This window comes from Poecilia latipinna, unplaced genomic scaffold, assembly GCF_001443285.1.
Source record: "Poecilia latipinna isolate Pla-1442-1.1 unplaced genomic scaffold, P_latipinna-1.0 Scaffold2259, whole genome shotgun sequence".
In the NCBI taxonomy this organism is placed as follows: Eukaryota; Metazoa; Chordata; class Actinopteri; order Cyprinodontiformes; family Poeciliidae; genus Poecilia; species Poecilia latipinna.
This window is the reverse complement of record NW_015114875.1, coordinates 50,314-59,768: the sequence shown is the minus strand read 5'-3', so window position 1 is coordinate 59,768 and position 9,455 is coordinate 50,314. Positions and strand designations below refer to the sequence as shown.

Below are 9,455 nucleotides of genomic sequence, written 5' to 3'. Positions count from 1 at the left end.
GACAGAGACAGAGACTCACAGGACAGAAACTGAATACAGAAAACCCTAAAAATAAATACACAGAAAGACGGAACATGACATATGCATATAATCTATGATAATTCTTCAGGGAAAAACAAACAAACTGCTAAAGCAAAAGCATTCTTAATTTGCCTTTTCATTTAAATTTCATTTTAATTTGTGTCTGCTGTTACCTGTGATATGACGTGTTGTCAGCCTGTCCTGCTTATTGCTCATGTGTGACTTTGCTGCGTGTTTATTTGCATGTGATGCGGTTAAATGCCCTGCACTCCGTCTCAACCTGTCACCTGTCACTGCAAAATGTGGACCGTCACAAACATAAGCAGATTGTCTTAATTTAAAGGTCATAAAATAATTATAAAATAAAAATATAATTAGAAAAAACTGTTGGACAGCTATTAGCTATAACCTATTAAGCTTAAAGTGAAATGCCTTGTGTAAAAATGACTGTTTCATGAACAAAATTTTGCAGCAACATTCACTCTGTCTAGTAGTTTAATCCTCATGGGACTCCTGAATGATATATCAAAATAAAGAGCTCAAAAATCAGGTACAGTATGCTCATGTCATTCTACTGCCAGCCATTGTTTTTATGGAATTTAAGTGGATTTATCTTAAATAAAGCTGAATAAAAGTGAAGCCAACTCTACAGACTTGAATATGGCTCTTTGTTTGGACTAACACTCCAGCCCCTCATGAAGAAATATCTTTTAAATCGTGGTGATGAGATTATATCTGCTTTGTTCCACCTGAGTTAGTGTTTCCAGCGGCAGAAACTGAAAAGAAAAAAACAAAAAAACAAAACAAAACAAAACTGGTGTCAAGCAAATACCAGAACTGGTTCAGCAGGAAAAACACACCCAGAGCACAGAGGGAGAGGTGTTAATGGGTTTGGTTTAGATTTTAATACACTGTTATAAACAAAGCCTGTTTCACATGCGTGTGCAAATCAGACCAGTAACTCACTCTGTTTTACGACAGGGAAATTTACCGTTTCCTTTATTTGATTTTTTTTTCTTCTTTTTAAACAGATATTGTATCAAACTAAACGAGCATCATGGGACGAGGTGAGAGTGAGGGGTGGGAGGAAGAGCCAAAGACAACTCAGCCCAAGAGTCAAGGGGACAACAAGGAAAACAAGTCGGAGGGTGGAGGCTGTCCAAAGTGCTGCTTGAAGACCAGGGACTGTCTGATGAGCCCAGAATGTGGCAGAGCACTGCAGATCTCCAGTGTTGTCGCCTTCTGCGGAATGTGCATCCGTGCATGGACGTGTAAGTCTGAACCTGAGAAATCCGAACAGCAATGGGCTGTTGCGATGAATTCAACATGACTAACGATAGAACAGGAATTTTGGTTATTTTGTGCTCTGATAATTCTCAAAATGGAAATTAATTTCTTTCTCTGGAGGTTTTAAAACGCGTAACCATGACATTTAATCACTGTGACTGTCTTTCAATTAATCTTTTCATCATTTTTTTTTTNATCATTACTCTTTTTCCCTGCTCTTAATGGCTTTTCTTTTACTCTCTTTCCAACTCACTGTCATGAGAGCGGTCAAGCAGCAGGCACTCTAACAGTGGAGCTCTTGTAGAAGGTGGACATTATATGACAAGGTGTATGACATGATTTACTTAAATTATGTACTCATAAGATATACAAATGCATTGTCAATTTTGACCTCAGCAACAGCTCTTTCCGTGATTACAAAACTGAAACTGAAGATGTTTTTTTTTTTATGTAAATGTGTCAAATCTTAAGTTCTTAAGCTCTCTAAATAACTAAAGAAGCTGTTTCATGAGTGCAAAAATATCTATATTGCAATGTCATTGTAATGACACAACTCTAAAGGTTTAATACAGTACACACAATGACTTTGTTTAAACACTTTTCTTGCTATAAAGATGCTGGATGCACAAAATTAAAATTAAAATACACAAATGGGATTTTATTTTTGTTTAGAAACACGTATATTTGCTAAAACTGTCGCTGTGTCCTCACAATAAGTATGAGAGAGATAATCTATGAAAAAAAAAACAAAAAAAACTTGTTCTTGTAGTCTTTCTGTTATCTGCAGGAATATGTCACTCCTGGGAAGAAACAACCAATCAGACCCAGGAGGAATAGCACTGTCAATCATGCTCATGTACGTGCCGCTCACACATTCCCCCTGATCCTCAGCTGTGCTACACTTCCTCCCCCACAGGAGAGCCTGCCATGCAGAAAGCATATGAGCTATTGATACTGGCCACTGATGGTGGCGAATAAACAGTTTTTGAGCTGATGTACGGCAAACCCTAAATAGAAATAATACATTATTGGCATTGTGGAATCAGTCCATGACACAAATAAAATGTGAGGTTCAAACCAAAGCGCTTGTTCCTTTAACAACTTGCCTCTTTTTTTTTTTTTTTAAGACTGCATATACGTCATAGATGTGTGTCACTTTAGGAATGACATAGGAACAGTCCTGAATGCCTCAACAATGAGTCATTACAAAGTTATGTCACAACTACAGTTGTTTTTAGCTGAAGCTAAAACACAAGTCATGTAGCTAAAATACTGATTAAACCATATTTGGACCAACTAAAGAATATGGCTAAAGTGATCATGAATGTTGACCATCAGAAAATATGCAGGTGATAAGGTCAATAAGCTCTAGTTTTAGCCTAGTTTTAGACATGTTTGTGTCAGAATCAGTGAGGGATTTCTGATCTCCAGTTTTTTTTTTTTTTATGAAGTTTTGACAAACTGATGTTGATTTTGGCTGGTCTGATAAGATTTTATTTCAGCCTGATGTACCTGCCACATCATTAAAGCATCAGTAAATGATTCATCTTCATCGTGGTCAATAGATGAATTGGCTGCAAATACTACACGTTGCTGCAGGGAATGCTTTAATCAGATTTTCTTTTCTTTTTTATGGTGAATGAAGAGTGTCAAAAATGATTATGTCAAGTGAGTCAGTCCAAATCACTGACATCCAGGTTCTAAAGTAAAACATATTTCGATTTTATGTCTTTCCAGTCCTGCTCCTTTTTTTTTAATCACAATTATAGAGGCCTGTTTCAGAAAATAAACTAAAACTAGTCCATAAATTTCTTACATGTAGAGTTGAATATTGTGATTAATAATTATCAAGCATATCAAACATTTATTTAAAAGCCTGCAGCTGATTGAAAACGCTGCAGCGCTGATTAAAATTAAACGAAAAATACAAATAAGGTTCTGAATGATTCTCTCTTTAATGAGTTACAGTCCTATTCCCCACAAAGGTCTTCCTTCTAGACTGCAGGGTTAGTTTCTGGAGTCCAGTCCAGAGCTGGCTGATTCAGATAAAAGCAAGTCTAATTTTGCACAATCATTTACACTTTTGCACTAAAACCTGTCCTACGTGATCAGATCTCAGCTGGATGTAGGGACGTTGAACAGGACAGAAACAAATGTTTAAGCTGCATTATTAATCGTACATTAATATGGACATCTGACTGCAAAATCTTGTTTTGCTTTTTTAACAGTGATTTGAGAGAAGGACAGCAGAACACGCAAACACCAGATGACAACAAAGCTTATCACCAGCTCACATGCAAAATGGAAAATAAAGCTTAACCCCTTAACTGTCACGACGACACCGGTGGACCCATTAACTTACTTGTAAGGACTTCAAGAGTGACAGTTGAGGTTTAAAGAGCTCCTGCGAACAATGCCTGCTTGGGCATTGCCATGTTGAAATCCCCACGTCGCCGACTGTTTACAGGAATGCCGTGTGACATCACACCCAGCTCCCATGCAGCTCTGACTTCCTGCTTTTAGCAGAAGGTCACCGATCAGAGGTCAGAACAAACATGCGCATTCTGTACATCATTTTTAAAACGACCCTACTCACCTCCACATTTCTTTTAATCTGAATATGCTATTTTCATTAAGGTACAGCATATATATATATGTATATATATATTTTTGTTTTTATATTGTTACCTTTGTGTAAATCTCTTCTGTTTGACTGTTACTTTGCTGCTAATACAATTTAATTTACCCACTGAAGGACAATTAAGGATTCTATTGTAATTTTTAAAAAAAGTAAATCTATGCTGTCATTTAGGTACATGGGAATGAAATGGTTTGTTTATTATAAAAGTGACAGTAATAAGGGACTAACTGTGTAGTAAACCAGCAATTAATTGAGCACTTAATCAATAATATTACACAAAACCAATAACAAATAAATAAAAAAAAAATCTGTGGATCTTGATGAGAAAACCAGTAAAAGTGCTCAAAATCCCAAACAGGTTGGTCAGGTTATATCAGCACAGTCAACTCGTACACACCTGTTAGACCAAAAGACACACCCTCTTTTGTCATGTGAGCCATGAGACGTCAAGTATCTATTGTTCATACCGGCAGCGTCTGCGAAGGGAAAAGTATCTTTTCACGGCTCACCTTTAAGGAAAACCTTGTCCACAGAAAGGCAAAATTTAAACTGACAACAGAAAAACCTCTAAAAGCTAAAGGGTAAGACCATTACTCCTTTTTTTTCCCCCTCCCACTTAATGGCTTTTCTTTCACTTCCTTTCCAGCTCACTTTCATTGCTGAGGAGGGTTATGGAATTTCATTACTTATGATTGAAATCCGGTGAAGTTTTGAAAGCAAAAAAGGTCCATTGAAAATGCCAGGATCCCCTCCGGATGCCAGCAATCTAATTTACTGTCAGCCTTAATAAATGAGGAGCCCACCGGATGGCATCGAACAAGTTGTTATTCCACCATCAGGGTTATCACTTAATATCTGATAATGTCTGTGGGGAGCAATTGCACCTGACAGTTAAAACAGAAGGCCTCAACCTCTGGCAGCAGGAGTGGTCGTGAGTGTGGAGGGATTGTTAATATGTCAAATCAATGTGACTTCACTCAATAAAGAGTTCATAAAAGAAATGGAGATGAGATTGGAGAGCTAACCGCTCGCTGCAATGGGAAAACATTATTCTGTAATGAAACTGAAAAAAAAATATATATATATTTTTACGTGTCTGGGTGGAAACACAAAGTTGAGGACGAATTTTGAAAATTTCCGCAGGTGTCAAACACATCAAGAGTAAGTTCAGATTGTGTCATCTGTTTTTTTTTTTTTTTTGGTTTTTTTTTTTTTTTTGGAGCAATTACATTTAATAGCAAGAGGAATGTTTGTGACTTTTTATTGCACAAACATAATCCTCATGGGGTTGTTTACATACAATTTAAACAACCACATTACGTAGCGCATTACATATGCCACAGCCAAATGTTAGCGATTGGGTAGCATCAGATCCATTTGTTTAAGACTACAACAGAGTCCATGCCTCCAACAAGCTATTGTTTATTCCAGGCCCTTTGAATGAAGCAAAGCGAGAAGAAGCGGCTGTTTTTTACCTGGCAAGCACCACCTAGTTTTCAAAGTGTGCTGATGTGTAAAACGTTTTCTTTTTTTTTTTTTTTTTTTTTTTTAATTGGATAATCTATAATTAGACTGTGTAAGATCATCTATATCATACTGGTTATAGGTCAATGGTAATTTTAAAAAGATTTTGCAGAAAAACACAGAAAGTTACAAAATAAATATAAAGGCCAGAACAAATTGTTATTGGCCAAAACTATAATCTGTAGTTTGACAGAAACAGATCCTGTAAAAGTAAGAGATAATCTCCTTTATCTGCTGATAATTACACACTCAATAGTTCAGCAAACCCAAAATAGTCCCAAAAGTACCTGTTATCAGGCAACATAGATAGTGAAATAAAATAGCAGCTGCAATGTGGGACGCGGGCAGCTGTGTGCTGGTGTGTATGCACTGATCGGGCATTTTAAGGGACAATTTTGATGACTGAATAACTGAATGGGAACATCTGCAGAACTGCAGCTATTACCAGATGCCAGCTGTGGGTCAGGATCTCAGAAGTGATCCAAGGAAGAAATGTGGCAAACCAGGGTCAGGGTTAAAGTGCATGGTTGGATCTACCTGATGTGCTTCTGTAAAATTTAAAACTGTAAAAAAAAATAAAAATAATAATATGTGAGACTGGACAGCTGGAGACCAGACAGGTACACACGCTCACCCCTTGTCCATATTTGAAAGCCTCCAAAATTTACCCTGAAATGTCAGAACTGGGTAAATGGAACAATAAAAGAACACTTCATGGTCTGATGAGCCTCTTTTGTAAAAGCCCCTTACTCGGGGAACCTATTTCACCAAGACGCATGATAGAAAGAAGACCGTGTACCATTTCATGGAAGCAGCAGTCCCTCATTGCTGTGGCCACTTTCAGCAGCATAATGTACCTTGCCACAAGGCAAAAATGGTTCAGGAAAAATTTGGGAAGTACAACAATGAGTTTGAGATGTTGTCTTGGCCTTCAAATTCCTCTGACTCAGTGATAACCTGTGATCTGCTAAACCAGAGGTCAGCAACCTTTACAACAGCTGGTGGCTCAGTTTGTGCAAAGTGCTTTGGAGTCCTCTGGACTAGATAAAGCACAGGCCATTTACATATAAACACCAGAGAGGTCCATTTTTTGCCTTCAGTTCTGCTAAACAAATGTACTCTTCAGAACAAAATCACCTCTTATTAATCGGAAATAGGAGATTTTAGATTTATTTTTTTTAATTAAGACCAACAGATGTACTGCACTTTATTTTTGGTTTCCAGATGTATAATTTTTCTTAAGCGAGACATTCAATTTTTATACAGAATAACATCAAAAATGTTATGCTGTCAAGGGGTGGTTTGGTGGTGGTGAAACGAGGACGCAGGCAGACCCAGGATGTAGATGAAAATGATTAATTTAATGATAGAATCCAAGGTACAGAACAACGGGGAACAGGACAAGGAACATACGAAGCACAACAAACACACGACGGGGATCCGACAACAGACGTGAACTTAAATACACACGGGGTAATTAAGGGAACAAGACACACCTGGGAACAATCAACAGGGAAGACAGAGACAGAGACTCACAGGACAGAAACTGAATACAGAAAACCCTAAAAATAAATACACAGAAAGACGGAACATGACATATGCATATAATCTATGATAATTCTTCAGGGAAAAACAAACAAACTGCTAAAGCAAAAGCATTCTTAATTTGCCTTTTCATTTAAATTTCATTTTAATTTGTGTCTGCTGTTACCTGTGATATGACGTGTTGTCAGCCTGTCCTGCTTATTGCTCATGTGTGACTTTGCTGCGTGTTTATTTGCATGTGATGCGGTTAAATGCCCTGCACTCCGTCTCAACCTGTCACCTGTCACTGCAAAATGTGGACCGTCACAAACATAAGCAGATTGTCTTAATTTAAAGGTCATAAAATAATTATAAAATAAAAATATAATTAGAAAAAACTGTTGGACAGCTATTAGCTATAACCTATTAAGCTTAAAGTGAAATGCCTTGTGTAAAAATGACTGTTTCATGAACAAAATTTTGCAGCAACATTCACTCTGTCTAGTAGTTTAATCCTCATGGGACTCCTGAATGATATATCAAAATAAAGAGCTCAAAAATCAGGTACAGTATGCTCATGTCATTCTACTGCCAGCCATTGTTTTTATGGAATTTAAGTGGATTTATCTTAAATAAAGCTGAATAAAAGTGAAGCCAACTCTACAGACTTGAATATGGCTCTTTGTTTGGACTAACACTCCAGCCCCTCATGAAGAAATATCTTTTAAATCGTAGCGATGAGATTATATCTGCTTTGTTCCACCTGAGTTAGTGTTTCCAGCGGCAGAAACTGAAAAGAAAAAAACAAAAAAACAAAACAAAACAAAACTGGTGTCAAGCAAATACCAGAACTGGTTCAGCAGGAAAAACACACCCAGAGCACAGAGGGAGAGGTGTTAATGGGTTTGGTTTAGATTTTAATACACTGTTATAAACAAAGCCTGTTTCACATGCGTGTGCAAATCAGACCAGTAACTCACTCTGTTTTACGACAGGGAAATTTACCGTTTCCTTTATTTGATTTTTTTTTCTTCTTTTTAAACAGATATTGTATCAAACTAAACGAGCATCATGGGACGAGGTGAGAGTGAGGGGTGGGAGGAAGAGCCAAAGACAACTCAGCCCAAGAGTCAAGGGGACAACAAGGAAAACAAGTCGGAGGGTGGAGGCTGTCCAAAGTGCTGCTTGAAGACCAGGGACTGTCTGATGAGCCCAGAATGTGGCAGAGCACTGCAGATCTCCAGTGTTGTCGCCTTCTGCGGAATGTGCATCCGTGCATGGACGTGTAAGTCTGAACCTGAGAAATCCGAACAGCAATGGGCTGTTGCGATGAATTCAACATGACTAACGATAGAACAGGAATTTTGGTTATTTTGTGCTCTGATAATTCTCAAAATGGAAATTAATTTCTTTCTCTGGAGGTTTTAAAACGCGTAACCATGACATTTAATCACTGTGACTGTCTTTCAATTAATCTTTTCATCATTTTTTTTTTCACTCTCTATTTCAACTTTTTGGAAGCTTATTTAATTACTAATTTATCATTGTTTTTTTTGTTTTTTTTATTACAGAATCATCAAGGCCTTCAGGAATTCCATGAACTATGAAGAATCCTTCAATCTCCTGATTGAAATATTTGACCGTATTCTAAAATGAAAAATGTTGAACTTTACTCTTTACTTAGCTTTTCTTAACTGCAGCAAATATTTAATATAAAGAAAAATAAGTTAACAGTATTTTTAAATAGATATGCCAGTTTTTAAAAATGTCATACTTTGCCAAAATATTTGATTTATGTAGAAAGAGGGACGTGTATTTGTATGTATGCAGTAAATAATGTCATAATGTAGACAGCTGAAAACAAGCTTGTTTGTATTTATTGTCATTTAGAGAATTAAACGGCGTAAGTTTGAATGTATACAATAACTAAGTAAGTGTCATTTATTTTTGTGTTAAAGTAATTATTTTGGGTTTACTGTGGTCACATGTAAGAGATAAATAAGGTTTCATCATATTCATATTCAAAAGCTGTTGCTACAATTTGATCAGAAAAAAAAAATCTGACATTCAACAAGGCCTTAAAGTTGAAAACTTTGGTTCAGTTTGCCCATTTTTAGAGCCTTGTTAATTTTATGAAACAAAAACCAAATTTCCTTCCACTGGACCTTAAGTGAATAATAAAAAATGTAAATCATTAGTTGTTAAAGCAGATAAAATGTAAAGATGATTGATAAAAAAAAAAAAAAAAAAGTTCTGGGGCAGATTGCTCAATTTTGTATACAAAAAAAAAGTCAGCTGTGAAAAAATAAAAGGCAGGAAAATGGAAAATTTGAAGTTGGTTTACATGGTTGCATGTGTGGGTCAGGGTTACATCCTGTACAAAAAAGAACTCCAACAATTATGAAGTACAGGGGTGGCATCATGTTGTGTGTGTGTGTGTGTGTGTGTGTGTGTGTGT

General features: G+C 36.7%; 1 long non-coding RNA gene across 1 annotated transcript; it reads left to right on the top strand.

Annotated features, from left to right (window-relative positions):
- The first annotated feature begins 4,380 nt into the window (after positions 1–4,380).
- Positions 4,381–9,138, top strand: LOC106936992 (uncharacterized). Its single transcript, XR_001422285.1, has 3 exons — positions 4,381–4,530; positions 8,043–8,282; positions 8,569–9,138. It is a non-coding gene; the product is annotated as an uncharacterized LOC106936992 (long non-coding RNA).
- The last annotated feature ends 317 nt before the right edge of the window (positions 9,139–9,455 follow it).